The sequence below is a fragment of the Peromyscus californicus genome, unplaced genomic scaffold (genome assembly GCF_007827085.1).
Source record: "Peromyscus californicus insignis strain IS unplaced genomic scaffold, ASM782708v3 Scaffold_5__1_contigs__length_169319896, whole genome shotgun sequence".
Lineage (NCBI taxonomy): Eukaryota > Metazoa > Chordata > Mammalia > Rodentia > Cricetidae > Peromyscus > Peromyscus californicus.
The window spans coordinates 131,153,144-131,161,856 of NW_026294573.1; positions in this window are offsets into that span (position 1 = coordinate 131,153,144).

Below are 8,713 nucleotides of genomic sequence, written 5' to 3' on the forward strand. Positions count from 1 at the left end.
TTCCTTGCATACATGCACATAACATTGATTTTTTTCATTAAACTTCTAGACTTTTTAATGAGACTATGAGTTGAATGTGACAAATCGGATGATTTCTATTCAGTTAGTTCGATATTAGGACTGAATTTCAGTAGAAATCCTTGCATTATTCTTCTGTTTGGGGTCAAGAGTATGTACGATAAAAGAACTTTTTTTGGTTTCAATCACTTGAACACATATTTTTCAGAAACTGTTAATGAATAACTTTTAATTCACTTTAACATTTAGCAAACAATAGACTTCAGTCAACAGCCATAATTGACACTGTCCTTTAAAAATGTATTTTGGCTTCCTTTTACAAAATGTCCAGATTACAGAGACTCACTGAATAATTCTATTTTTGTAAAGTAAGGCTCCCAGAATTGGGGAGTTGGGGGTCACTGAAGTGGGTGATTCTGTAATTTTAATGGTAGTATAGGCCCTTCTCAACTTCCTGTTTAGCAGCCATTGCAGTCTTTCTAGGCACACCTATTCCCTCATAGAGGATGAATTCCCTGCATCTAGCATTTTTGGTGGAAAATATTATATCCCAATGCAATCAAGTCTCTTTTGGGAATTTCTCCCAGAAATTTTACTTTCATTCACTGGCCAGAATTATCACATGCCCACCTGTAGCTACAAAGGATGCTAGGAAATGCAAATTTGCACCTGGTTTTATACTGTATCTGTGAAAAGCAGGTGATATTGCAGAAGGAGAAATGGGAGACAAGTATGAGCAGACGTGAAAAAGTGTGACCCTGAACAAGAGTCAGAATAAACAATGTGAGTTTTTCCTCCATCCAACATGATGTATTAAAAAAAAATCCCAAATTGGAATAGTCTTTTATCCATAGCTTTATATATAAATTATTTGTTGCTAGGTTAAATATTATGGTTTACTATTTTCTTTTATTATTGTAATAAGCGAGTTTAAAACAGTTTGTAATGCCAGATTGGAAATAAAAATATTTTGGCCACAACCGCGATTGGACCACACTGATTTATAACGTAGAATAGCACTTTTGGCAGGTTGTCTCGCAGTGTGTGACATAGCTAGTGGAAGTCCTCTCAAAAATTAGCTTTGCAGACAGCATTCCAATGGTTTCTAAGAAGAAATGAAACCATTCAGTGGTTCCTCTGCACAGTTATGATGAGGTGTTCCAAAAGCCTGTGTCACGAAAATAGAGCACCTCGAATTAATCCTCTATAATGAGTTGTGCATGTATGTGTATTTGCATTAAACTTAATTAGCTAACCACAGCCTGTAACTTACATCTGTATGGTATGTGTTTATAGAATACAGCAGATGACATAATGTAGATTTTGGCCAGTAATCATATTCTCTTTCCACAAACATCATCTGAAATGATAAAGACAACATTCACATGAATAGCTCTCAGTAGGTGAAAAATCATTAGAACCCACACTTGCCAATGCAATTTTAATCCCATTTTGTTGTTCAAATATTTTGAGAGGGAGATATATGGCTCTATTATAAGGCTCAGTATTTCATTTTAACAGGAAAATGACTCTCAAATATCAAGGGTGAAAGACCAAAAGCCACTCTAGTTGATGGGACCAGGCATGTGTGAGAGTTGGAGTGGAGGCTGTGCTCTGCAGGTAAAGCTTCCTGAAAGGACCACCATGAACCACCCCACAGCTTCAGCCTCCTTGTGTTCACTTGCTAACACATTGAAAACAGGGAGTTTTAGTAAAAGGTATGTTACCTTTTAATGTGTCTTCCAAAAGAGTTATCAAAAGGCACAGAGTTCCTTCTGTGCTCCCTTGCATATGACAACATGGAAATGAAAAGCCCTGTCACGTCCCCAACATGGGAGAACTTCACTCTGTCTGCTTTTAATTGAGTGGTGGACATATTGTCATTGGTCAATGATCTTTTCAGTATGTCCTTCTAGGACTCCACAACTGCCATTAACTTCATTTCTGGTTACTTTCCCAGAAACAAGCCTTCTTACTCCCTGAGAAGGTTTAAAATACTCACTGTATGTTTTCAACAATATAAAATACTCCCTCATACTATACTTCTGTGGATAGATTATGTGAATGGAAATTTTAAGTTATTTAAATTGTAAGAAATAATTGTGAACTTTAGCAATTCTGTGTCTGTCGAAAAGATACTGAAATCTCACCACAAACCACAAAGTTTGGGAGGAAGTGGAATACTGTTAAGCATTTTGCTTATGTGACCTATTGGTATGAGTTTGTGCTTTTATTAATAAAAAGATGTTATGTTAAACTACTGTGGGATGGTCTGTATGTCAAGTGTGTTGCTGATTGATCAATAAATAAATCACTGATTGGCCAGTGGCCAGGCAGGAAGTATAGGCGGGACAAGGAGGAGAATAAAGCTGGCAAGTGGAAGGCTGAGTCAGAGACACTACCAGCTGCCATGATGACAAACAGCATGTGAAGATGCCGGTAAGCCACGAGCCACGTGGCAAGGTATAGATTTATAGAAATGGATTAATTTAAGCTGTAAGAACAGTTAGCAAGAAGCCTGCCATGGCCATACAGTTTGTAACTAATATAAGTCTCTGTTTACTTGGTTGGGTCTGAGCGGCTGTGGGACTGGCAGGTGAGAGAGATTTGTCCTGACTGTGGGCCAGGCAGGAAAACTCTAGCTACAACTGTCTTACAGATTTGTTGGGAGTTCCATTCAGAACATGGTAAGAACTCAAGTCAGTACAGATATTTCAATGTCGAATAACCTGGAAGATGATCTGGGTGGCATACAGAATCAGTTTATATTGAAGAGGCATGAGACCTCTGGGAAATGTGAAAAGATTAGGATAAGAAACACAGTGCACAATTACCTAACTGCAAAGAGTCTCATCATGAGAGGGTTCTGGAATCAGAGCAGGAAGGATCCCAGGGCTGTGCCTCCGAGAACCATCTTTCACCATCCATCCCATCATTGCTTGATGCAGTTCGAATGGCTTGCCCTGGTGGTATATGCAGTTTGGTTTGCATTTGTGATAAGAATAATTTCTCTTAATTCTCTGCTCAGTGCTCTTCCCCTACACCAGCTTGACATTTCAATGCCATTGTGTGGCTTGTGCTTTAGTTTCATGAAGCTAGAGTAGATTTGGGGTATGAAACCAGAAACAGACAACCTCTCAGAACTACCTATGAAAAATGCTACTTTGACTAATAATGAGTTCTTCAATTCTGGTGGTCCACATAATCTTATGTTGATTAAAAAAAGATACAAAACAAAGTTCTCTTGACAATATGTTCAACATCTAAGTTCTTTCTCACAAGGATCTTCTCAGTACTTCCAATTTCAGAGCAGCTGAGACATTTTTTTCTTTAATCAGGTCAGGGCTGTTTCTGTGTTCTGTTTTGAAACAAGGTTTCTTCTATGTAGCTTCAGACTGGCCTTTAATTCACAGATCTTCCTTCCCCTGCCTCTTGATTGCTGGATTGTAGGCATGTGCTATGACACTCAGCTCCATTTGGTAAGAAGTATCTTGGAATACTCAGTCTACTATCTTTAGGAAAGCAAGGTGATAAACACAAATTGTGCTTGACCAGTTGGTCAACGGAAACTGTTTGCTTTTGTATTTGGTGAATACAGATGAATATCCCAAATCTAAAAATCTGATGACTGAAATGATAAAAATTCCAAACCCTTTTGAGAGCCAGAAGTCTCAAGTGGAACGTTTCAGACATAATCTCATGTGTCAGTTTGTAGGCACACAAAAAATATTGTATATTTAAAGATTTAAAAAAACACATAGACACACTCAAGTATGAATACATGTAGAATGTATCTTGGAAGTATAAGTGAATTTGGGGGTTGAATTTGAGCAATACCATTAAGATATCTCATTGTGAATGCATATGTATGTAGCAGGAATCTTAACAGTACTTATTAATAAAATCAAACCTGAGGCCAGTTATTGAGGTGAATACTGGAAGATCAGAGAGACAGAACAAGCCACAGCTAACCTCACCTGGCCAACTTCTCAGCTGATCTTGTTTCTTCAGACTGGAAGCCTCTGTGTCCTCATACCCAAATGGCTCTCAGCTGAACTGTGCTTGAAACCTAAAAGCTTAACCAGTCAAATGCTTCTAGTTTCTGGTCCTCACGCCTTATATATATATATATATATATATATATATATATATATATATATATATATATATATATATATATATATATATATATATATATCCTTTCTATCATCACTTCCTAGGATTAAAGGCTCACTTTCTGGGATTAAAGGTGTGAGTCACTACGCTTGGCTGTATCCTTAAACAGATGGATTTCTGCCTCTGGAATGCTAGGATTAAAGGTGTGAGTGCCACCATTTTCTAGCCTTTGTATCTAGTGGCTGTTCTGTCTCTGACCCCAGATAAGTTTATTAGAGTGCACAATATTTTGGGGAACACAATACCACAACATATGTAAACATTCCAAAGTCTTAAAAACTCAAAGTACACACTTCTAGTCTGAAGCATTAATAAGAGATGCTCAGCCCACATAACTAGTCTAGTATTTATCACCAAATTACTCACTATGCCTAGATTCAAATGTTAGTCTTCAAGACACATACATAAGACATTGAAAATGTTTCTCTTCTGTATTAATACCCTATATTAAAAGGACCTATTTTCTTAACAGACCATGTGTTATTTAACTAGCCTTTACTGGATTTTCTGAAGGTGGCTTTTAACCTTACAGTGTTGGGGGTAAATATTGGCTAAGAAATATATCATAATTTTACTCTAATTAATATATATCAAATATAACAATCTTTTCCTCCCAAGTACTTTTAGATACAAGTGAAACCTCTGAGTTGTAATAGTTACTTTTTAATAGCTGTGACAAAATGACCTTGCAGAAACAATTTAAGAGATAGGTGATTTTAATCCTTACTCATGTCTTCAGAGACTTCCAGCTCTCCTCCTTGGCTCCATTGGTTCTGAGTCCATGCAAGGCAGGTTTAGGGTATGTGAGGAAGGACGCTGTTGCTTTCATGGAGGACAGAAAGCACAGACAGTAGCACTGAGGACCTGGTACAAGCTCCATAGGCATGTCCCCATGGTGCATTTCCTCCACTTAGACCCTGTATTCTACAGATTCCACAGCCTCCCCAAACACCACTCCAGCTTGGAAGCAAATGTTTGACACAAATGGCAGGTGTTTCATATTTAAATCACAATGTGGATTAAGTTTCCAATTTTCTTCTATGCTAATATAATAATATATAAATACACAGTGAAATACCAAGGAACCCAGCTCTTCAAGAACTTTCCAAAGTTTAGATTAAGAGTGAATGAAAATATACATCCTGCCCTTGCACTTTTTCTAATCTCCAAAAGTCCTCATTGTAAGAGTGGTCATTACAATTAAACTGCTATACTACAAAGCAGACTCCTTTAGCAGTCTATCCCTGTAATTGCATCTTTATTAGGACGTGTTTTTACAGGCACAGCTGCCAACAGGATCATTTAGGTTAGGTTCAGGGGAAATGGTCATATGAAAATATATATACACATTAAAACATTTTACCACCTAAAGGACAGTTTTGGTTATTTCGAACGCAGCTTTTGTGGGTTTTATTTTTTATTGTAGCAGTTATAAATTCTTTTACTAACACTTCCACTGAGGATCCCAATACTGTTTTCACTTTGAAATGAAGTCCAGAATGGAGACAGATCTCTGAATCTTACTCCCAGGGTGACTATGAACTGACCATTTACTGTTAGTCTGTATTACTTATATTGAAGTTGAGGAAAGGAGAAACAGAGTTAAGAACGTTGCAATAGAGCTACAATGTGGGTAACTTTGATAAACCAAGAGCCAAACAAAGCCTGAGGTACGTCTCACTTAGCCATCCCTTGGCCATGGTCTTGGAGAATCACAGTTAGTATATAACCCAAATGATGCCTATAGCTGAGTGTGAGGGTTGTATTGAAATTAAACATCTAACCTCAGGTATACTTGTTCATTGTAACTTGCTTAGTGAGGGTTAGTATTAATCAGCAATTTGATGAGATCTATAACTACCAAATAAACAAGCTTCTATGAATGCCTGTGAGGAGTAGCCTAGACTGAAGGGTTTCCTTCTGAAAAACAACTTCTTAAAGGAGTATTTTGTCAAGGTCAGTCTGGAGGGCCAACATAGGCTATTAGAGGGGTTGTACAAGAGAGCTAAGCTTTATCCCAGGCCAGCAAGTCTTGACTATACTAGCCACGTGGCTTTGAATTTGAAAACACAAAAGATGCAGGATTAATGGATCCATGGATCTAGAGAGCAGTATGGGTCAGGCAACATGTGGCAAAGTCTGAGTTCCTGAGTTCCTCCCGTGGAGGCTCCTATGTGAAGCTGTGGAGATAAAGCATATGGAGATCCCAGCATGTTAGAGATATGAGGACCATGGGACATTCACTGAAAAATGCTACAAGCATTGAATATAACTGGCCTAGGAGAGAATCTATGTGGGCTAAAGGCAGCAGGGTAGGAAAAGTGGGGAGCCCTAAGTGTTTGGAGCCCAGATGACTCCATCACAAGTCTCAGATGCCTGAGACAAAGTACGGGACTCTTCTTTGCTGGGTTTTGGTTTTGCTTTGGTCACATCTTTGCTTCCTATGAGCCCATACATCTCTTTTGGAATAGACGTATTTATTCTATGCCATTATAAACTTCATTTATGCAATTTGATTTTTATTGTAGAGGGGCTCACTGTTAAGAGTTTGCCTGAATCTTAGAAGAGAGTCTGCATTTGTACTTTTAAACAATGATGAACCTGTTGAAGACTATGGGAACTTTTGAAACTGAATTAAGTATTTTGTGCAGTATAAGACAACCCTAAGCCTTTGGGGACAATTGGCAGAAGGTTATAATTTAAAAATGGTATAGGACTGGAAATATGTCTCAGTGGTGAACAATACTTATTAATCTTTGCAGAGGACTCATCTGGTAGTTCACACACAACTGTAATTCCAGTTCCCTGGGACTTAATGCCTTCTTCTGACCTAAATGGCCACTAGGTACACTTGAAGTCAAAACATTCATACATGTGTGATGGCTGTTTTTGGTTGTCAACTTTACTACAAATGGAATTAACTAAAATAACAAAAAAAATAGAGGGCACACCAGTGAGGGAATTTTTGCTTAATTTGAAGTAGGAAGATTCACTTCTAGTTCAGGTCTTGAGGTAGAAAGACACATGTCTTTAATCTGGGCCACATCTTCTGCTGGAAGTCTATATAAAAACTTGGAAGAAGAAAGCTTTTCTCCTTGCCAGCTTGTTCTCTCCTTGCTAGCAAGTCCACTCTTTCACTGGCATTAGAGCCTACTTCTTTGGAATTCCAGAATCTACTGAGGACCAACTGAGATATCCAGCTTCATGGGCTGAAAAACATCTGGATTGTTGGATTTTGGTTTACAGCCAGCCATTGTTGAATTAGCTAGACCACTAGACCACAGCCTGTAAGTCATTCTAATAAATTATCTATTTATCTATCTATCTATCTATCTATCTATCTATCTATCTATCTATCTATAGATAGATAGAGAGAGAGAGAGAGAGATGATATATTAGAGATTCAGTCCATAAGTTCTACTGCTCTAGAGAAACTTGACTAATAATACAACAAGTAAATTTTTTAAATTAAAAAAATTAAGCTTTAAAAAATTAAAAATATAGTTTGGGTATCAAGTTAATATGACATAGACTTGTGATATTTAATACTGATTATTATTAAGTTGACAGTATCTAGAAATCCCAAGAGAAAAGCCTCTGAGGGATTACTTTGATTGGTTAGCATCTGCAGAAGACTATAAGAGATTAAATTTATTATGTTGATTGAAATGGGAAGACCTACTCAAACTGGGTGGCGCCATTTCCTAGGCTTTTGTTCTAGACTGAATACAAGGTAGAAATCTGTCTGAGCAGTATCTACTGCTGATTTCTGCTTCTTGACTGTGGATGCAATGTGACCAACTGCCTCATGTTCCTGGCAGTGTGCTTCCCAACTATGATAGATTGGACCCTCAAACTCTAAGCCAAAATAAAGGCTTCCTACATTAAGTTGCATTTGTCAACATCTTTTGACACATCAACATGAAAAATAACTACTACACTTGCTACGGGCTTGGAGTCACACAGGTTTGGCTAAGAGCCCAGCTGTACACTGCCCTTGCTGTACGATGGTAGACACATTAGGTAAATTTTCTCGACCTCAGTTTGAGCACATGTAAAATAAATCAAGTAATAGACGTCACTCATATAAGATTTGTGAAAATTAACGATGATATGATCCTCTGCATTTCATTAATGATGCAGAGGGAGAACCGATAAAGATTGCTTTATCATAACCCTAAATCTGGATGCTTACTCTTTTTATTCCACAGAGGAAGAGACTGGGAAACATCAAACAAGGCTTAATGGAAACAGTTTCTCATTGTAGCCCTCTCTCAGGAAATTTGACTTTCTCTGGGCATTTCAAACGGCATGATACCTGAGCTTCCCAAGGGTCTTTCTTCAAGGAGGTGAGGAGTTGATGGGAATGCCCCTGCTGAATCTCAGCATAGCCAAGCTTGCTAAGCTGAGGAAGGAATGTTTCCATCACCATCTGTCTGCTTCTCTGAAACTTGGAGACTGTATAGACATGAGAAACAATGTCACCTTTCTCACTGCCTCAAAGCCTCTTGCAGCAGCT